The 22,209-nt window shown below is 44.7% G+C and overlaps 6 non-coding genes across 6 annotated transcripts; all 6 read left to right on the top strand.

The window, feature by feature from the left end:
- The first annotated feature begins 1,064 nt into the window (after positions 1-1,064).
- trnai-aau (transfer RNA isoleucine (anticodon AAU)) lies at positions 1,065-1,138 on the top strand. Its single transcript has one exon. It is a non-coding gene; the product is annotated as a tRNA-Ile (tRNA).
- A 734-nt stretch (positions 1,139-1,872) lies between these two features.
- Positions 1,873-1,945, top strand: trnar-ucg (transfer RNA arginine (anticodon UCG)). The gene has a single exon. It is a non-coding gene; the product is annotated as a tRNA-Arg (tRNA).
- Positions 1,946-2,449: 504 nt separating this feature from the next.
- trnai-aau (transfer RNA isoleucine (anticodon AAU)) lies at positions 2,450-2,523 on the top strand. Its single transcript has one exon. It is a non-coding gene; the product is annotated as a tRNA-Ile (tRNA).
- Positions 2,524-2,997: 474 nt separating this feature from the next.
- On the top strand, positions 2,998-3,071 carry trnai-aau (transfer RNA isoleucine (anticodon AAU)). Its single transcript has one exon. It is a non-coding gene; the product is annotated as a tRNA-Ile (tRNA).
- Positions 3,072-3,468: 397 nt separating this feature from the next.
- On the top strand, positions 3,469-3,540 carry trnah-gug (transfer RNA histidin (anticodon GUG)). Its single transcript has one exon. It is a non-coding gene; the product is annotated as a tRNA-His (tRNA).
- Positions 3,541-15,673: 12,133 nt separating this feature from the next.
- Positions 15,674-15,747, top strand: trnan-guu (transfer RNA asparagine (anticodon GUU)). Its single transcript has one exon. It is a non-coding gene; the product is annotated as a tRNA-Asn (tRNA).
- Positions 15,748-22,209: the final 6,462 nt, after the last annotated feature.

Genomic DNA, 22,209 nt, shown 5'->3' with positions numbered 1-22,209 from the left:
CTAAATGGTTAGGAATCTCTTCATTGTAGTTTGACAAACTAGGGGCCCCCAAACAGCATCTTGCTTAGGGCCCCCACAAAGCTAGAAACGGCCCTGTTATTATTATTTTAGTAGCCTACAGTAGCCATCTTCACCCGCATCTTCATGAATCAGTCAGTTATTCATACACGCATGTTTGTTTTACCGCAGCCACGGACATGTTGATTAACATCTATTTATTTTGTTTATTATTATTTCTATTCTTAACAGAACTCCGCGAGAGACGCAACTCTACACCAGGCCCCAGCACCGAGGTTTTGAACCAAGCACCGAAAAGACCCCGTCTCGCCCCATCTGATCAGTTGTCCGATGTTGAGGATTCCTGCGATGACACCGAGTCAGATGAGGATGAAGTTTCAGGATACATCCAACTCAAGCCTCCAAAGGGCGATTCATTCGATGTCCTTTTGTGGTGGAAAGAACACCAAGAGGATTTCCCCAACCTGTCAAGAATTGCGCGAGGTGTCCTCTCAATCCCCGCATCCAGCGCTGCCAGTGAGAGAGATTTTTCCTCCGCTGGATTTGTGATCCAAGAGCGCAGAACGCAGCTCAAACCTGGGACTGTGGACGATGTATTGTTCCTGCACAGTAACCTGAGATAGATGGCCTTTCCTCTTGTACAAAATTTCATGTTATCAGTTAATCGCTTGGCACTTACTTCCTATAGAAGCCTCTTTGGCGCCACGTTGTTGTTGTTGTTGTTGTTGTTTTTTCAGAGGCGCATTTAAAAATAAAGTGCTCTATGGGAATACGTTCGATTTGTGTGATTTTTCACGGGCACGGGTGGGTAACGGGTAGAATGTTAACGGGTCCGGGCGGGTACGGATTTAACTTTGAAAAAAACACGGATTTGCGGGTGGGTGGGTGCTGTACTCTGTGGATATGGGTGGGTGCGGGTCTCAAAAAACGGACCTGTGCAGGACTCTGAGCTGTATAGAATGTTTGTGTGACTTAAATAGGTAACAGAGAAAACACTGAGAGCACTTATTCTCGCACAAATTTGCTCATAGGGCAACTCAAAATCAGGCCGGTTGGCTCAGCTGGTCAGAGCGTGGTGCTAATAACGCCAAGGTCATGGGTTCAATCCCCATACTGGCCATGAACATCAGCAACAACAGCACATGTGTAGGCGCCCTTCCATAACACATAACTTTTAAAGATATATCAATATATTTGATGCTGCTTGTCCTGGAACGGATCACAGGGGAAGCGGTGTGAGCAGACATCCCTTGCCCCACTTCTCACAGGACATAATCTACACCTCTTCTCGGGTGGACACACAGAAATACCAATGCAAGACCAGCATGGTTTATTTCTTGTGAGTCCTGGACCTTCCCTCAGGCCTCCTCACCGTGCAACTGATCCAAAATATCTCCCCTAGGGGGAATCTACATAATATTCTGACCAGATGCCCATACCGCCTGATCTGGCTTCATTCAAAGAAGAGCGGTAGAGACTGTATTCTCAGCATATTCCAGATGACTACGCCTATCACCCTGATCCAAGAGGGTGAGCCTAATCACAGAGTGGAAGATGATTTCAGCCCTTATGCATTCGCAATCTCATTCATTTAGTCACCACTCATAAGGAGTGACCAGAGGTGAGCGTTGGAAGGAAGATCGACTGGTAGAACGAGCTCCTCCAGTCGTGGTCAAAATGGTCTGATCCCTAAACTCTTCCACTTGAGGCAGCAACTGGTTCCAAGCAAGAAGAGGGCCCTCGACCCTTTTCCAACTGAGGATCAGAGCCTCAGACTTGGAGGTACAATTTTATTCCTGGCTGTTTCACACTTGGCAGCAGACCACCCCTGTACCGGCCAGATGACTCATGTGAGACCATGTGGCCTAACGGACAAGGCGTCTGACTTCGGATCAGAAGATTGAGGGTTCGAGTCCCTTCGTGGTTGTCTTGTTTAGTTGTATGCTGTCATATATGTACAGAAATCAAGAGCACTGTACTGAGTACTAACCAAATAAACACATGGTGAAAGCTGGTAAGTACTTTGCTAGTTGTACTCCATGTCAGAAATCCTCTGAATGGGATGCCATTAAAGTCGGAGGATTTTACCAGTCTGTTACTGGTAAAAAAATCCAAAGTTAAGCTGATGTTGCGCAATGATCTTGGCTTCCCCATACTTCCTACACTAAAGCTATAAAAAAAGATGAGAGACAAGAATGAGTAAGTTCTATCACGTCGAGTCATTGTAGCATATAACAAATGATAAAATAATTGCTTTGAAAGCAATTTTTTGAAGAACTAAAAGTCTTTCAACTCACCTGCTGACAACATCCAAATCCGCAATACCAAAGGCAAGCTGTATAGAATGTTTGTGTGACTTAAATAGGTAACAGAGAAAACGCTGAGGGCACTTATTCTCGCAAAAATTTGCTCACAGGGCAGCTCAAAATCAGGCCGGTTAGCTCAGCTGGTCAGAGTTTGGTGCTAATAAGGCCAAGGTCATGGGTTCAATCCCCATACTGGCCACGAACATCAGCAACAACAGCACATGTGTAGGCGCCCTTCCATAACCCATGACTTTTAAAGATATATCAATATATTTGATGCTGCTTGTCCTGGAACAGATCACAATGGAAGCAATTTGAGCAGACATCCCTTGCCCCGCTTCTCACAGGACATAATCTACACCTCTTCTCGGGTGGACACACAGAAATACCAATGCAAGACCAGCATGGTTTATTTCTTGTGAGTCCTGGACCTTCCCTCAGGCCTCCTCACCGTGCAACTGATCCAAAATATCTCCCCTGGGGGGAATCTACATGATATTCTGACCAGATGCCCATACCGCCTGATCTGGCTTCATTCAAAGAACAGCGGCAGAGACTGTATTCTCAGCGTATTCCAGATGACTACGCTTATCACCCTGATCCAAGAGGGTGAGCCTAATCACCACAGAGTGGAAGATGATTTCAGCCCTTATGCATTCGCAACTCAAAATCAGGCTGGTTAGCTTGGCTGGTCAGAGCGTGGTGCTAATAACGCCAAGATCATGGGTTCTATCCCCATACTGGCCACGAACATCGGCTAGTGGCGCAATGGATAACGCGTCTGACTACGGATCAGAAGATTCTAGGTTCAACTCCTGGCTAGCTCGGCATGCTGGTTCTAGTCTCTCACTTCTCCCACTGCTTTAGAACAGGATCGCTTTAAACCTTCTACTCCCTGGGTATCCCAGCTCACTTACGCCCCAAAGATACCTCACAGTGTGTCGTCTTGCAACACATGTGGCTGACCCCACACCGTAAGGAAAGCTCGTCTTCCTCTTTATCTCTGCTGTCAATGATTTTGCTCCAAACACAAAAAAAAAACCATGCCTGCCAGCCACATGCCGCAGAGCTACATATGCTATCCTTGGGATACGAAAGTGTTTCGGATCACATCAAAGCCACACACGACAAAAACCCACAACCGGCCGTGATCGTATAGTGGTTAGTACTCTGCGTTGTGGTCGCAGCAACCCCGGTTCGAATCCGGGTCACGGCAACCCCCCGACCGAATTTGTTTGCATCGCTGAAAAAAGATCCCACTTTCAACTTAGATTTCTTAAACTTGTAACAAAATTATTTTGTCTACAGGCCTCTGTCCCGTATCAAAGGTCTGAAAGAATCAAACAGCACAAATGCAGAAGGTTTGCCCATTTAAAGAGCATAAAAGGGGTCAAAGTATCAAACAGGCCCCAATGAGAAATAGTGCCTTTTTAATGAGTCGCCAAGGCCGCATATGTTCTGTGTTTTTTAGCTCTTCTAAAGGGAGGGTTTTCACACACCGCCACACCCAAAGTATAAACATCCTAACAACAGAAGATGAAAATCGTGCGCCAAAAGAATGGATGGATAGACCTGACAAAAAAGAACCAAACAAAAAGGCTGGACTTTTGCGCTGGACAATGTGAGGGTATATTGAGGATCAACATCTGTGTTGGACGATGTGGAGACTTTCCCAGATAGATGCCAGATATGTTTTTGTAAGGATAGAAACTGAGGCTGATTTGATCTGAAACGCATCTGAAACTGATGGTTTGTCATCACTTTTTGTGTTTATTTAACTGATAAACAGGCCCAAGCCCCTGGCTCCCTTCCATAACTCATTTGGTACAGCAGAGAACTACAGGTGTCCCATGATACGCATCTTAAGCCTGGTTACATGCATTCATACAGGATTCATGAAAAGGATGTTGGCTTTGCTCCCTTCGATAGATCAGTTGGTAGAGCGGAGGACTGTAGGTACCTAACAACAGATATCCTGAGGTCCCTGGTTCAATTCCGGCTCGAAGGATGTGCAAAGCTTTTGTATACAGAGGCTCTTTTGGCCAACTCCGTCAATCCTTTCAAAGCTTTTGGAATATGCTGTTTTACGAAAGACTGTACCACTCTCTATCGAACTTGCTAAGGGCTAGTGGCGCAATGGATAAGGCGTCTGACTACGGATCAGAAGATTCTAGGTTCAACTCCTGGCTAGCTTGGCACGCTGGTTTTAGTCTCTCACTTCTCCCACTGCTATAGAACAGGATCGCTTTAAACCTTCTACTCCCTGGGTAACCTTTGTAAACTCACACAAATTTACAAGAAAGGGAAATAATGGTATTGCTGATAGATCCACAGGTTGTGAGAACTGAATCTCAGAAACATTTTTTGATATGTGGCTCTCGTGTTTCCCTGTTCCAACAGATATCCTTTGAATGGTGTTACACCCCCCCCCCCCCCCCCCCCTTTCTGTCTTCTCAAACCCCAGCTGGTGGAGGTGGATGGCCACCCTTCCTGAGTCTGGTTCTGCCAGAGGTTTCTTCCTGTTAAAAGGACGTCGTTTCTCTCCACAGTCGCCTCAGGCACCTTCAGGACGGTAGATTGGACCGAAAACAAAGTTTCAGTGCAATCTGTTGGTTTCCTTAGCTAGGAAATGATTTTTGAATTGGCTCTATATGAACGAATTGGATTATTTTATGAATAATTATGATTACAATTAATTGAATTCTAATTGGCTTGAATTGGACTTTATTATCTAAGTGCCTTGAGATGACATTTGTTGTATTTGGAGCTATATAAATAAAAATTAATTGAATTGAATTCCGGGTTATTGTAATTTTGATTTTTTTGTGGTAAAGTGGGTGTTACTGACGTCATCGTCGTGCTACTGCCACAGACAGCCCACAGACCTGCTGCCTATTTATTCATTCGGCTAAAATTCAAAACTAGTAACCCGGATTTTTTTAAGTAAGCGACGCACCTCCACGTTACCAGTGCTAGTGTAGAGTAATTAATAAATTATAAACAGCAAAGTTTGTGCCTGTATAAACTTGTCCATAGGAAACCGTTTCATGGCTGAATATCTCAAGAGAGCAGCCAGACGCCTCGCGAATATCTTCGGAACAGCTCCAAATGACCAACAACAAGCAGGGGTGAGTAGATCATCATGTTATAATGTGAAATCAAGGGCCCAATGTCAAAAAACCGGTCTTATCCTTTAAAGAGCTCGTACTCCACTTTATTTAACAAACATTTTCAAACATGTCTCCAGGTTCAACATCACTTGTTCTACTGCCTTATTCATGTAGTTGACCTTCTATTTATGCTTGGTAGGTCCACCTAGTGGTCATATTTGGAATGGCTATTTAATGCATACTGCATATCAACACATCCCCCCTTCTGTAGATCCAAACATTAACACACTGATACTTAACTTACTTACTTAATAGATCTAACACACTGATACTTACTTTAAACATTCATCAACACATCACCAGTTTTTTTTTTTTTTTTTTTTTTTTTTTTTTACAGTGAACCAATATCCAGTACATTCTTCTTACAAGTTCAGTCTATCAGGTCTTTTTGTCTGGCGCCCAGATCTTCTCAGGACAGGTAATTCCGACTGAACATTGCTTGTGTCCTCCTGCAAATGTCCATCGTCTGCACTTGATGCTGCGTCTGCACTGAAATCATCAGAATCATTTTCAGCCTCTGTGAAAGTCTCTTTTGTTTTCAGAAGGCTGCGGCGGTTCCTTCTGAGCACATGTCCTTCTTCAGTCTTCACTTCATAGGATCTAGGTCCGACCTCCTGGAGAACAGTTGCTTTTCTGTTCCATGCTTCTTGATCCTGGATTCGCACCACGTCATCCTTGGCGAGTGGACTGAGAGGCTTAGATGACTTGTCAAAACGTTGTTTCTGTTTCCACTTCATGTTCTCCAATTTTGTCTGTATCCCTGTGTTGTGCTTGATGTCTGTGTAACAGGGAAGGGTTGTGCGTACTTTGCGATTCATTAACAGTTCTGCGGGGCAGCTCTGTAGCCTAGAAGAGCTAAGTAAGGATCTGACTTGCTGTCTGTGGTCTTTTTCAGAATCTGTTTAATGATGTGCACCCCCTTTTCAGCTTTGCCATTTGCCTGTGCATGCTGAGGACTGGACGTGATTGAAAGCATAGTGGCTCGCCCACGTGGGTTCAAACCCCACTCCTGGTACCATGTGTTGTTTACGAACTCAGTCGATAAACTTTGTAGCTTCCTTAAAGAGCTCGTACTCCACTTTATTTAACAAACATTTTCAATCATGTCTCCAGGTTCAACATCACTTGTTCTACTGCCTTATTCATGTAGTTGACCTTCTATTTATGCTTGGTAGGTCCACCTAGTGGTCATATTTGGAATGGCTATTTAATGCATACTGCATATCAACACATTTATAATTTGACCTCATTTGCCTTCCACATTTGGGTATATACTGAAGTGATTGTAATAACCCCAACCCTAAATTTGACTTGTCCTAAGTGTAATTGCTTTTGTTTCGCCCAATTTTGAATCAAACAACCTCAAACATCCCTACATGAAACCACATTTAGATAATAATGATTCTATTTTTGTGAAAGGGGGATGAATTCATACCCTCTGTACACATAGCCTAGCTTTACATTAACCTGTTTTATTAATGTTTGCAGATGACTAAGACAGGGAAACCTGATGCTTACTGGAGGGACATCTGTGTAAAATATGCCCAGGGCCAATACCACTTCTCTACTGGCAAACGTCCAGGGGCCAAGAAGTGGAAAAGAGCCCTGGAGAAAATTGATGCTTGTCCCCTGCAGAACCACACAAAGGATCTGTTCGGGGGAAGCCTTCTGTGCTCCTGTGGGTTCCACAAGGTAGGTGAAATGATTTACTAAGTCCTGATAAGCCACTGCAGCATGTGGATTTATTTATAGAACAATATATACCTGCACAATTCTGGAGAAAACTGTGAGTGTAGGATTCTGAGTTGCATGTAGCATGGCCCTCTTTTTGTAACAGAGACAGAGAGAGGAGACACAGAGACAGGGAGAGGGGACAGGGAGAGGAGACACAGAGACAGGGAGAGGAGACACAGAGACAGGGAGAGGAGACACAGAGACAGGGAGAGGAGACACAGAGGCAGGGAGAGGAGACACAGAGGCAGGGAGAGGAGACACAGAGACAGGGAGAGGAGACATGGTGACACAACAAACTAGCAACACTGATTGACCAGAGTATTACGTCCCCTCCTGCTCTCTTCCTTAGGCTGCCCCCTACTCAGAGGACATGCATTTCTGTTGTGTGATGATTGTGCTACTCATGGAGGAGATGGATGTGTATGCATGTCCTTTCTTCATCTTTGTGTTTATACTGGTTACAGGCGAGCGCATAGGAGTGGAATATTTCTTGGCCCAGACCAACAGAGGTGACCTCCTGGCTCCATCGCAGGTCCCTGAAGTCCCCTCGCAGGTGCTGGAGGAGGAGGAGGAGCCGGATGACACCATCAGCACGCCTGACATTGTGGGCCAGTCAGCTGCGATAGGGGCTGGTGATCCTCTGAGTGCTGTGATGGGTGACGCTGAACCCGGACCCCTCGTCACAGAACTCAATAACACTTTCTGTAACACCTTACTCTAAAACATAATATTTAACTGAAGTAAATGTGGTTACATTTTAATAAGATAAATGAATGTAAAATCAGCATGGCTCACATATTAGAAACAAGAGTGTACATTTATTTGCTTGGTTATTCTTTTTCTCACTTTTCAGACCAGTCAATGTGACTGGAGAGGTGTTGCAGGATGGGAGGCAGTTGATGCCCTAGCATCCTACCTACTAGACTTGAATCGCACCATCACAGCCTTGTCAGCCAAGGAGGAGGAGGAAATAGTCCACCTCTACACAGCTCTCCATAACATGGACAAGAAGCCTTCAAGGTACAAAATAGTAATTATTTTGTGCACCAGAATTAAACATACACTCCATGGGCTGAATGAAGAATATGGATGTCTCTTTCACCATTTAGCTATACCCAGAAGGCTAGGAAGAAAGCGCGGGCATCAGGAGGACCGTGGAGAGCACCGAGGAAGCCGAGTGGCTCTGCTCCTGGACAGCAGGCGGCAGAGAGGTGCTTTCTGTCATTTTGGTTCAATGCAAATCATTGACTAAGAGACAGCACATGTTATTAAGTGTAAATTACTTTATTGCAATCCCTACTGACATTGTCACTTGGTTCTTTGTGGCTTTACAACCTTGTTCACGGTCCAGATCATATCACACTTCTCTCCCACAGACTGTACATGACTCACGGCCAAGCAGCCCGGGACCCCGAAGTCCACAGGGTCAGTGAGTGTGTCTGCCTCAGACTGGCCAAGGAGTTCCAGCAGTCACGCAACAGGCCCAAGGACATGAAGGGGAAAACCCTGCCCATCCCTCAGTCCACTGTGAGTGTGTACAGCCACATTAGACAGCTGCTGGAGGACAGCAGGGTTGTCCTGGTCCAGACGACGCTGGTGCCGGTGAACAACACCACGGTCTCTGCATGGTATGTGTTATTTCATTTACCTTCCCCATACAGTTAAGACAGTATCTGTATATACATGTATATGAATATTTAACCTCATGCTTGTTAGAAAATATGTAATACACTGTATGTAATAACCTTAGGGGGGGAGGATAGGCTTACACATATAAAATAATGAATGTTTGTCTTGTAAGCTGCTTAGGAGGGACAAGAGGAAGGACAGGAACATGCTGCTGAAAGGTACAGTTCTCCCTCAACAGCTGCACCTGGCCATGGAGCCTCTCCCTCCAATCAGCACTCTCCCGGCTGCCCCTGTGCAACATGCACACGAACAGATGACCTTTGACCTCCTCAGTTCCCTCCACAATTTGGGCCAGCTCCGTTCCAGCAAGCTCCCTTTTCATATGCTCCCCCATTTCTCCACTTTCCATCTACACATGCTCCTCCTTTTTCTCAGGCTCCTCAACCACAAGCTCCTCCAGAGTGCCTTCCAGATGCCCAGCCAAGGCAACCTGCCTGGAGGCTGAACAAAGCTGCCCAGGAGGGTGAGGAGCGAATGGCAAGGGGGGAACAGCCACGGAAGAGGCTGAAAAAGGAGAAATACCACTACACCTGCAAAGTGTGTGGCCAGGACAAAAACAAACAGACTGGACACACCCAGCTAAAGGGGCGGTGCTACTGTCCAGAGTCAGGACAGACCCTGGATGACCGGAGGAAGAGTGGAGGCCTATAGTCACCATTACTTCGCTCTCTCTGTTGTTTGTCTGTGTGTCTGTTGGCGTGGATATATGACAGGGCCAGAGCTGAGGTGTGTAGCAGAGTGGCGCAGCGGAAGCGTGCTGGGCCCAGAACCCAGAGGTCGATAGACCGAGAACATCCTCTGCCATGTATAAATTTTCAAATAAAACTCAACATCTCTCATTAAAAAAACCTGGAAAAGATGATGAAACATTCATGGCATCACAATTGACACTTGACCAACTCTGAAACCCTTTCTACACACTCTTAATTCAAACTCGTTTGGTGTGCTCACAAGTGTTCTCCAAAGTCAACTTTTTTGATATAAGTAAGAAAAAATAATTATTGTGTCAAAAGACTGAAATCTTTCACTTTTGTTAAATGGATTAGAGGACCGTTTACCTGATTTATTTAAGTTGTGTTTTTTATTTTGAATAGTCACGTGGAAAAGGCACTGGCCTCCTAAGCCAGGGATTGTGGGTTCGAGTCCCCTCAGAGGTGTGTAGCAGAGTGGCGCAGCGGAAGCGTGCTGGGCCCATAACCCAGAGGTTGATGGACCGAAACCATCCTCTGCTATGTACACATTTTCAAATCAAACTCAACATCTCTCATTAAAAAAAACTGGAAAAGATGATGGAACACTCAGCATCACAATTGACACTTGACCAACTCTGAAACCCTTTCTAAATCTCTTAATTGAAACTAGTTTGGTGTGCTCACGAGTGTCCTCCAAAGTCCACTTTTCTGATATAGGATCGTTTACCCAATTTCTTTAAGTTGTGTTTTTTATTTTGAATAGTCACGTGGATAAGGCACTGGCCTCCTAAAGCTGGGCATACACTGTGCGATTTTTGGCCTGATGTCGACAAGATTTTCACTCGTGCGACTATTTTGGAGATCGGACCGAGTTTTGGCTCCCTCCCGACCACCTCCCGATCGTTCGGATGAAAATCAAACTTGTTTGAAATCCTGGTCGCCGCTCCTGAGGCTCTCGCACAGTTGAAGCAGTTGCACGCGGCGATTGACCTCATCCTGTCACACTACGCATGTGCGAACATAGATACGGAAGAGAAAATTGTCAACAGAAGGAGAAGAAGACAACAGTCCTACCATGACCGCAACAACAGGGATTGGACGGCAATTGCAGCTGACTGGTAAGTTTTTTTCCGGACTAGCTATTTAACAATGTGGATAACAACTGTTATCAACAGCTGTTGTTGTTGTTGTTGGTGTGTGTGTGTGTGTGTGTGTGTTGAATTCAAGATATAGTTTGACGGTTGGAGTGGAGGAATGTTAACATGTCAACATGATCCGGCGTCAGACTTGCCCTTTTTTTGGTTACAATATGTCCAGCATCTGAAAAGAGACGTTCTGATTGAGTGGAGGTTGCAGGCACAGACAAGTAGGATTTGGCTAGAACTGCCAGGTTGGGGAACCTTCCTGCATTTTCCTTCCACTATTGAAGTGGGCTAGTATCCCTTGGAATGCAATTCTCCCCAAAATACAAAAGAACCTCATTTCTCACAGATTCACCCTCACCACTGTCCTCCTGGCCAATATCCTCAGTGCTGCCCTCCCCCTCAGAGTCCGAGCCAAGCAGAATGTCCAGCAAATAGGTGTTCTTTTGCTGGGGACTGGCCGAGTGCTCCTGCTCAATCGTTTCCAGTTGTTGCTTGGCTCTTTTGATATAAATTATCAGAGCCTGAATTTGTACTTGTACCTTCAAAGCATCCTCGGGTGACAGGAACTTCATCCTACGAAAGCGGGTGTCAAGGGCAGCAGCAATGATGGCCACATTTTGTCCATTCTCTTTGAAAGCAGACTCAGACTCCCACCTTGCCTTCATCTCTTGGTCTGCAGCAATCTGAAAAGAGTTCACAGAAGCAGACCCGTATGTGGTTTTCTTTGTAGACTTATGGAGACCCTTCAGCAGTGGAGGTAAAACAGATATTGTGACATAGGACTCTCCACTGAGAAAAACAGTGGCCTGTTCGAAAGGCTTGAGGACCTGCTCCAGTTCCTCTAGTAAGATCCACTGATCATTCCTCAAATCCATGTATTGCTTCCCACGCTGTGTAACGTCTGGGTCAGAAAGTGTTGCGACCACCGGTCACCGTTGTTCCAAAAGGCGACTCACCATGTAGTATGAGCTGTTCCATCTTACAGACACATCCTGGAGCAGGGTATGCTCAGCTGTACCCCACTGTTTTTGTTTCTGTTTCAGCTTGCTGCTAGCCGGCTCACTTTTCTTGAAATGCTTCACAAGAGACCGTGCAGCCCCGAGTGTCCTGTCGATCATGGGGTTGTTCTTCAAGGCATGATTTACCACCAACTGAAGCGTATGGCAACAATGTGATGCTACCCCATGTTTCTCCTCTAGGATGCGAAGAGCTGCAACAACATTTGCTGCGTTATCATGTGCAATCGCCAGTACATCATCTCAAAGGGAGAAATCAAATTTATCTGCCACCATCTCAACCCAAGAGGCAATATTTTCAGCAGTGTGGCGCTCCTCAAGCGGCATTGTAGTTAAGCTAAACGAGGTCAGCTCCCAATTTTCATTAATGAAATGACAGGTGACACCTAAATATGCCTCAGTGGCCAGAATGGTCCAAGCATCAGTTGTTAGGGATAGTTTGGAAATGCTTTTTTTCTAGTTCACTTTTCACTTTGTCCATGGTAACCATATACTTCTTCTCCATTAAGTCAGTGAAGTGGCGCCTGGATGGAAGGGTGTATCCTGAGTGGAAAGTGTTTATCATTTCACCTTCAACAATCGCAAGGGGCCTCATGTCCTTCACAATCATAGAGACGATCCTGTTTGTGTACACACTAGCCTCCTGGGGTGTGCAAGGTGCCTGGTTCTTTTTATGAAAAAAGTCCGCCACACTGCTTGGTTACTCCTGTAAAGGCAAAAAACATAAAGTACATGAATATTCACAGCAGCAAATCAAAAATATAGCATCGTCCACATCATTGCTGTTATTATGATACATTTAGCCAACAGTAGGCTATACTACAGCCATCTCAGAGGCTCAACTTAAAAAATGATTTATGTAATTTAAATTTTCAACTTGTAATGCGTGTTTACTACTTGGATCTGGTTGCTACTAGATCATGGAATTTCGACAGTCAACAGGTAGACTAGAACTACATAATGGCAGAGTATAAAATCCACCGTCCAGTGTTAGCAAATAGATAACACAGAAGAAACATGTCGGGACTGGTAGCGCTAACAGCTTTAAACTAGGCAAACATGGGACCTGTTCTAGTCGTAATTAAAAGACGTAAATTTTACGCCGGGAATATAACTGGACAACAACTCAACAGTCTAACGTAGCGTTTATTCAGAGAGGATCTTGAAATTAACAGGACTTACGGTGTTTTGCTGCCATCCTGACGAGCTCCAGGGTGCTTTCGTTTTAAGTGTTCGTGCATCGCTGATGTACTGCTGTGGTACGCCAAATTAAATTTGCATAGTCTGCAAACAACCACATTGTTAGCAGCATTAAGGGTGAAAAATTCCCAGACTTTAGAAGACTGTGTGCGTGATTTTTTTAGCTATATGCTCTTCAGTGCTCCAACTACTGCTTGCCGCCACCATCGTTATGAATTCTTCTTCTTCCGTTTTAAACTAAGGCGTCTACACCGATTGGCGACTCTGGTGCATATTTACTGCCACCGCTGGACTGGAGTGAGAGTTCATCTAGTAGGTCGTTTGGAACGGGGACTTCAACCAAAAAAAATAAAAAATTAGCGACGCATAAAACTCAAATTATTCCTGTCGACGAATTTATGACGTCGAATAAGTCGAATACGTCGAGTATATGACCCAGCTCTAGTGCCAAAGCATGCTGAGCTGTTTGATGAGAGATATTACAATTGTATTGTAACTGGTAATCTTGCTGTATAGCACCTCCTACTTTTCGGTTCAAGTTTGACATAGATTTAGTCAGCAGTCAAATGTTCACTCAAGTCTCATCACGCAAAAATACAGAACTCTTGCATCTACCGCCATGAGGGGGCAGCTCGAAGCCACGCTCACTGCCAACAAAAGACAGGCAGAGTGTCTGTGGCGCAATCATTTAGCGTATTTGGCTGTTAACCGAAAGGTTGGTGGTTCGGGCCCACCCAGCGACGATGGTTTATACCAAAAAATCCACTGGTCAGCAACCAGTTGTATGTTTGGTAGCAAATCAAAAGATGTACGGGGTAACTCTTCCCACTGAACCCACAAGTTATCCTTTAAGTCATTTGGTTGACCTTTTTGTCATTTGGTTGACATGCTTGCAAAATTCAAAAAGGCTGAGAGACCAAATGAGGGCAGTTGGGAAAAAATTTGACATTAAATCTCTTTCTTTAAAGCTGCAGTCGGCAGGTTTTCAAAATTACGAGTCTAAAGTCGGAAAATTCGAACTGATACAACTTTCAGGTCCCTCCCCCGACATCTAACAAGCTCCGAATCGCCCCCCAAACCCCTCCCCCTCCCCCTCTGTGGACGAGGTTGTGCACGTAAGTCCACACCAGTGTGAGCGCACACAGGCTGTGTGATGACTCACGCTCAGCAGCGTGTGCACAAGCTGTGATTGACAGGTAGGATTCCTCCACCCTAACTTGATTGATTAAAAACAGTCGGGAGCGCTCGATTTTTGCAAGCATGATTACAGGCTTCAGAGGGAGCTACAGATTTCGTTTTTTTTCCTAAACAGACTATTTAATATTCTACTTCCAGAATCCCATGACAGTTCAAGCTAATATGACTAAAAAAAAGTTGCAGACCGCAGCTTTAACAAGTCAGAGCAGGAAGTTATTGACTACTTGTTGTGTGCTACTTTACTTGTTACCTACACAGCAGATATCAACCTTATGACAAACATAAATAAATCGAACACATACTCTAATGAAGGGATGAGAGGTGGTAATGATCGAGGCCACGCCCACAGACAGCTACAGCAAGTCTCTGTGGCGCAATCGGCCAGCACGTTCGGCAGTTAAAGGGATAGTTCGCCTCTTTTGACATGAAGCTGTATGACATCCCATATTAGCAATATCATTTGTGAACATTGACTTACCCCCGCTGCGTCCTGTGAGCCGAATTCCAGCTGAGTTTTGCGTTCCACGAAGGTAGTCCGGCTAGTTGGCTGGGGTCAAAAAAATAAAGCGTTTTGCTTCTCAAAAAAATATCCGTTCAAAAGAGTAATACATTTGCATCACAAAATGTTGTCCAGGAAAAAGTCAGACCTCACTTCGCTTGGCGCTATTTTTGCCTCCCTTGATATCAATGCGTCCAATGTAAAACTGTGCAGACCGAGCAGTCCCCTGCTTCCGAGCAGTAAACACCGTAACAGGTGCAGCTATCGCTAGGTGGCTAGGGAGTGCTCGGTCTGCTCTAAGGTCTGCACAGTTTTACATTGGACGAATTGATATCAAGGGAGGCAAAAATAGCGCCAAGCGAAGTGAGGTCTGACTTTTTCCTGGACAACATTTTGTGATGCAAATGTGTTACTCTTTTGAACGGATATTTTTTTGAGAAGTAAAATGCTTTATTTTTTTGACCCCAGCCAACTAGCCGGACTACTTTCGTGGAACGCAAAACTCAGCTGGAATTCGGCTCACAGGACGCAGCGGGGGGTAAGTCAATGTTCATAAATGATATTGCTATATGGGGTGTCATAAAACTTTATGTCAAAAGAGGTGAACTATCCCTTTAACCGAAAGGTTGGTGGTTCGAGCCCACCCAGGGACGAGTGTGTGTACCAACAAATCTACCGGTCAGCAACCAGTTGTAGGTTTGGTAGCAAATCGATAGCTGTAATGGGTGACTTGTCCCACTGAACCCACAAGTTATCCTTTAAGTCATTTGGTTGACAAGAGTTAAGGTGCCAAAGCATGCTGAGCTGTTTGATAAGAGATATTACAATTGTATTGTAACTGGTAATCTTGCTTTATAGCACCTCCTACTTTTCGCCTCAAGTTTGACATAGATCAGCAGCAGTTCACTCAAGTCTCATCACGCAAAAATACAGAAAGCTTGCATCTACTGCCATGAGTGGGCAGTCAAGCTCGAAGCCACGCTCACTGCCAACAAAAGGCAGGCAGAGTCTCTGTGGCGCAATCGGTTAGCGCGTTCGGCTGTTAACCGAAAGGTTGGTGGTTCAAGCCCACCCAGGGAAGTTCTAAATTATGCGTATTACGAGAATTAGAGCAAACATTCTGCCGCCAAAACGCTCTCCTTACGCATTATATACGCTCCTTGGCAAAATATTTCTCCAAGGGTGACCTGTTAAGTACAGTGTAATGCATGACTCAACCTGGAGGCTCCTCTGTCTTTTGTCAAAATTGCACAAGCAAAGTGAAAAAACAACCTTTTTGTCATATTGCTATGAAAGTCACACACAAACAAGAAAAAATTCAAAAAGGCTGAGAGACCAAATGAGGGCACTTGGGAAAAAAATTTGACATTAAATCTCTTTCTTTAACAAGTCAGAGCAGGAAGTTATTGACTACTTGTTTTGTGCTACTTTACTTGTTACCTACACAGCAGATATCAACCTTATGAAAAACATAAAGAAATCGAACACATACTCTAATGAAGGGATGAGAGGTGGTAATGATCGAGGCCACGCCCACAGACAGCTACAGCAAGTCTCTGTGGTGCAATCGGCCAGCGCGTTCGGCTGTTAATCGAAAGGTTGGTGGTTCAAGCCCACCCAGGGACGAGTGTGTGTACCAACAAATCTACCGGTCAGCAACCAGTTGTAGGTTTGGTAGCAAATCGATAGCTGTAATGGGTGACTTGTCCCACTGAACCCACAAGTTGTCATTTGGTTGACAAGAGTTAAGGTGCCAAAGCATGCTGAGCTGTTTGATGAGAGATATTACAATTGTATTGTAACTGGTAATCTTGCTGTATAGCACCTCCTACTTTTCGGTTCAAGTTTGACATAGATCAGCAGCAGTTCACTCGAGTCTCATCACGCAAAAATACAGAAAGCTTGCATCTACCGCCATGAGGGGGCAGTCAAGCTTGAAGCCACGCCCACTGCCAACAAAAGCCAGGAGAGTCTCTGTGGCGCTACCTCGCTCACGTTAGTCTGCATCTCCCCTCCAATAGGCTTCGCCCTTCTCCATTCTCACATTGAACGGTTTAGCCAATGTCTCACCGACTCACAATGGACCGAGCCTATCAACGCCCGAGCTCACAATGGAGCTCGGCCAATCACCGTGACGATATACGAGCCTAGCAACGCCGGAGCTCACAATGGAAATTGGCCAATCAAGGTGAAGCCCTAACTTGGAGTTGACCTCCGCTCCCCCTCCTCCAACAAAACCAACAAAAAAAACAAATTAAAGATTTTGTCTTCGTTAGGTTAGAGCAGAGGTCTTCAACAGGGGGTCCGCGACCCCCAGGGGGTCCGTGGACATACTGCAGGGAGGTCGCGAAATCTTTGGTTGATTAGACGATTTAAAAAAAAAAAAAATTTTTTTTTTTTTTTCAAACAGTTTTTTCTCACAAATTGTGTGCAAACGTGTGCCATCCACAGATGGTTTGAGGATTCATTGTCCCATCTACATGCATGTTTAAAGTTAAAATCTGTGGATTATTTGAATAGCTCAGTATTGTATGCAAGATGTTTGTTTATAAATGTCAGTGGCACGGCCACCTTGTACCTTGCACATGTTTAAAATAAAAACATGGATCTATTAACCTGTGTATTATTTGAATAGCTTAGTACTGAATGTACAATAACAGAGTAGCTATGTTTATACACGGCACTAGGCCCCGTTAAATATAAAATACAATTGTATGCCATATAAATAGTAGGGGGGTCCCTGCTCCAACTCTCCATAAGTTTGGGGGTCCCTGGCCTGAAAAACGTTGAAGACCCCTGGGTTAGAGGATTATAAAAGTTAGCCGTTACAGAAGAGGGATTTTTCATCGAGCCGTTGTCTCTGCCGACTTAAAAAAACAGTCTTACAGTAAGTATCAAGTTATATTGTTTCTTATACATCCTTCCATTCAAACAAACGTCGTATTAAAGGTAGGGTAGGAGATCCTGGATTTTGAGTCCAGCGAAGCTGCATTTTGAAAAAACACCGGTAAAAAGTCCCAACCCTTTTCTTCACTTTCCCCCCGAAGGCACGCCTCTAGAGTACATGAACGCGCACGAGCACGAAGGTACACGAGCGCTGTTCTGACAGCAAGCATCGATCGTTGCCGTATTTAGTATTTAGTATTTAGTTTATGCTAACTATACGTTTAATAATGCTAGGTGCTAGCCAAGCTGGCTCTAGTTTAGCTTCCTGCCAAGCTTCGTTCACGGAGCAGGGTACGCGCACAGGGGGAAGGAGGGGGAAGGAGGGGGAGGGGGAGGGAGGAGCAGATTGCAGTTTGATAGACGGCATCAGAATCCAATCATTGTGAACGGTTCGTTCACAATGATTGGATACTGTTTTGTCTAGATTGTACGTTCTAGAGGCCACTAAAACTTTTCATATTTGTGTCAAAACTTTTAATTAATTGGTTGCAATGGGGGTGTGAAGAGTATTTCAAGCAATATGTAAAAAAATGTTCCAGAAAAAGATCCCCTACCCCGCCTTTAATATAGCTAAACAGCTAAAAATAATATACCATAGATTAAATAAAATAGTGTTACTATGATGTCGCGTTCTGTGAGCAAAGTATAAAGACACATTTAACTTTATAGCATAGTAGTAACCTTAAAATGTCACTAGATAGATGGATGGATGGATGGATGGATGGATAGATAGATAGATAGATAGATAGATAGATAGATAGATAGATAGATAGATAGATAGATAGATAGATAGATAGATAGATAGATAGATAGATAGATAGATAGATAGATAAGTAATTGACTAATTATTGTTGGTATAGAAATATTATTGATAATAATTTTTTTTTATGCTTTCATGTCATACCAATTGTTAACTGTATAAAGTGCATAAATACTTTGTTATGTTTGATTCTCCTCATTTCTAATGTTATCTTCAGATGAGCTCCAAGCCAAAGAGCCATAAAGGAATGGGATATGAGGAGTGGATGGCAAGGCTTAGGGCATTTGCCAGCAATGGGGTTTGGCCTTCAAACGCCGGAAATAGACCAGCCCCGAGGCAGAAGAAATGGCATGATCTCTATCAGAAGGTAAAGTAAAGCCACTACAAAAAAAGAGACATGAGTAATTGTCATTAATGAGATGATGCTGTAATGTTTCAGATAGAAAAATGCCCCATGCAAACATGAGGTCAGACCACCCGTTTTGGAGGGTCTATGACCTGTGACTGTGGCTTTCACTCTGCTAAGGTAAACTGGTTTAAAATTAAATCTGATTACAATAAGTCATTTTTACAGCTATGTCTTGTCTTTTACAATTCTGGTGAATGATGGCTTTTATACTTAGAATATATATGTGTTTGTAGCCTGCACTACAGCCTCCTCCTCCTCCACCTCCACCCCCTCCTCCTCCTCCTCCTCCTCCTCCTCCTCCTCCTCCTCCTCCTGTGACCCAACACTCTATGGCTTCACCATCTTCTTCTGCTGAAACAGCTCCAGCCCCACGGTCCTTTTTGAGGTCCCCTCCATCTTTGTCAATGGTAAATGTTTTTGTTTCCCCGCTAAATATTTTGTATGATTAATTTAGCCTTGTGCAACAAACTGTAAGAACAGTTTTCGAAGAACACATTTTTATGCTTATTTTGAAGCTGGGATTCATATTGGATTTACTTTACATGAGTGTACTTTTGACATTTCAGTTCACTAAATCCCATTTTGGTGGGTCTTTTTCGGATCTCCATCCTCTGTGAGGACCTCCAGCCCATCTCCGTCCTCTGTGAGGACCCCTATCCCATCTCCATCCTATGTGAGGACCTCCAGCCCATCTCCGTCCTCTGTGAGGAGCCCTAACATTGCTCCATCTTCCCCGGCACACACCTGCGAGACTGTTTCATCTGTGAGTACAGTAGTATGTCTTCATTAAAGTAATGGAGTTCTAGGTCTTCTTTAATGAGACATATTTATGTACATTTCCAAATCTCTTGTGTTGTTTTCAGGGGGAGCCTGGAACGTCACTGTTACAGTCAGCAGCAGCCGGGGATGCAGCTTCTTTCTGGTTGCCGAGTGAAATGAGGAAAACCATCCCTGTGCAGGACCAAAGATGGATTTCAAATCCCTCTTTCGCTCTGGCAAACTGCACCCAGATTGGAAGCTTTGGTATGAGCCTCCTGTGCCAGCCCTGATCTACCACCAGGTACCAACACCCGACCGCTTCTTTCCCCATCGGCTTCTGGTGTGGATGCCCTATCATCAGTGGAAGGTCAGGGTGTTCTGCCAAGCCTGTGGGAAGCATCTTACAGGTGCTGGTATCCACAAAAGGGCTCGGAAGGTCCTGGATATTGATAGGTTTTACCTGCTGGTGACGGAGACACTCAAGTGCAGTGGGTGCAATCTCACATACCTATCAACGTCCCAGACCATCCGGGATCAGCTGGACTTGCCGCACCAAAAGCTGTTCCGGCTTATCCTGACCCAGAAGTGAGTAAAACATTTTGTAAAATGGTAATTTGAGGCATAGAAAATAAATTGATCTGTAAATGTAACTGTAAACTAAATACTTTATTAATCTGAATTCCAGGTCTGCCTGTGACATACGTGTCATCCGCCTGATGCGGGATCGGACTCAGGGCAACAGCTCTGCACGGCTGTTAAAACAGCTGAAAGAAAACCACGGGGAGGAATGGCTGGATAGGTTGGGGCACTATTTTGAAGAGTGCTCTAACTTTGTTAATGGGCCCAGCCTGTTCCCAGTTGTGTGCCAGGAGCCCCCAGAGCCCGCTGACGTCCCCACTGCTCGCTGGTTGCTGTCTGTGTATGGCAGAGACATCCTGTCACGCATAGACCACATCAAGGCCAGCCTCACATCCACCTTGGGCACCATCTTAAAGTTGGACTCCACCAAAAAGGTGAGTAATAATGTAATGATAATAACAATTACAATTATCATCATCATTATTATTATCATATGCTCCTAGAAAAACTACTTTGTAATGTGAGAGTATTAAATACACTAATTTAAAAAGGTTTGGTAGATCACACTCATTTTTTCTAATTTCACAAACAACTAAACTTGTTTAATTGTAATTATTTGTGAAATGTTTGATGTATAAAGTGCATAAAAAATGCAATGAAATCTATGGCATACAGTGGTTTCTAATGACAAGACAAACTATGAGATTTAACATCACTTTTTTAATTGTAGATCACAAAGAAGCTGGCAGGACACAGCAAAGGAACGGCCCTGTGGGAGTCTTCTGTGGGCAACGAGCTGGGCCAAATCTTAAATAGTGTCCTGACTGTGCAGGAGGGTCCAGGACTGGACAGGATGGCTGCTGGCCTGATGGAGTGGTACCGCCAGGCTGGGGTTGCACCTCCCAAGGTGCTTTATGTGGACTGTGGCTGCTGTATAACTGAGGGGCTGAGCAAGCTGCAGGCCAGGTTTGGGGAGTGGCCAGATCTCCACATACAACTTGACATTTGGCATTTCATGCGGCGGCTGGCTGTGGGATGTACTACAGATGCTCATCCCCTGTGTCCTGCTTTCATGAGGGCCCTGTCCTCGTGCATCTTTGAGTGGGATGCAGGGGACCTCGACCTCCTGCGGAGATCAAAAACAAAGCAGCTCCAGCAAGAACAGAGACCTGGTATAACCAGATCCATGGTGGACAGCCATATAACAAAAAAAGAGTTGAGTACTTTCTGCCGTAGGAGGACTCGGGGAGAGGAAGCAACTCTTGTACAACTAGAACGGCTGCTGGAGGAGCTAAGGGGTCCAAAAGGGAGAGACCTGATGGGTGTTCCTCTGCTGGATGAAGTGAGGATGGATCACATCTGGCGTGTGCAAAAACGGCACATAAAATGCATCCAGGATGTTCCAGGGATTCCGTTGTACACTGAAGTAGGCAGCAGGAACAAGAGTGGCATCAAGCTCAGCAGCTGCCGCTGTGCCAGAGGATCAACATCTCTCGAGTCATTTCACTGCCATTTGAACAGCTTTATTCCTGGTGAGTCACTCTCTACATGATTACACCTCTGAGCTGTATTTAATATCAAAACTGGATCAACAAGCAATTTTTCTAAGACATAAATATGTTGTTTTGTTTTTTCGCTTTTTTTTTCAGGAACCAGTGCAAATCTGCTGAATTTCCAGCTCTATCTCCTGGAAGGCCTTAACAGGTGGAATCAGGATTGGGGCGCTGCAGCAGTGAGCGGCAAGCCGTCGTGTCTTCTCACATATGCTGGAGACACGACACGATGCATTAACAACAACAGCCTGAAGGTGCTCGGCCGAGAATACGTCCCCAACTTCACACCTCCAGCAAAATACACAGGTATTTCAAAATGATATCTGTGATTTACATTTGACAGTTAGATTTCCGAACCAACTGGTGATACCGTACCGTAAGATGGACTCTATTGCTGCCCTGTAGAAAATTAACATTATGTTTTTGCTGACACCAAACAACCGCAGTCTGCGTAAGAAGTGGAGGCGCTGATGAATTCTAGAGCATACAGTGGCTACCTGTGTCTGCCAGCTCAGGTCGCTGTCAATGTGAATGCCT

The sequence above is a fragment of the Odontesthes bonariensis genome, chromosome 8 (genome assembly GCF_027942865.1).
Source record: "Odontesthes bonariensis isolate fOdoBon6 chromosome 8, fOdoBon6.hap1, whole genome shotgun sequence".
NCBI classification, from domain to species: domain Eukaryota; kingdom Metazoa; phylum Chordata; class Actinopteri; order Atheriniformes; family Atherinopsidae; genus Odontesthes; species Odontesthes bonariensis.
The sequence above is the reverse complement of the archived record's forward strand: the minus strand, read 5'-3'. Positions and strand labels throughout refer to the sequence as shown.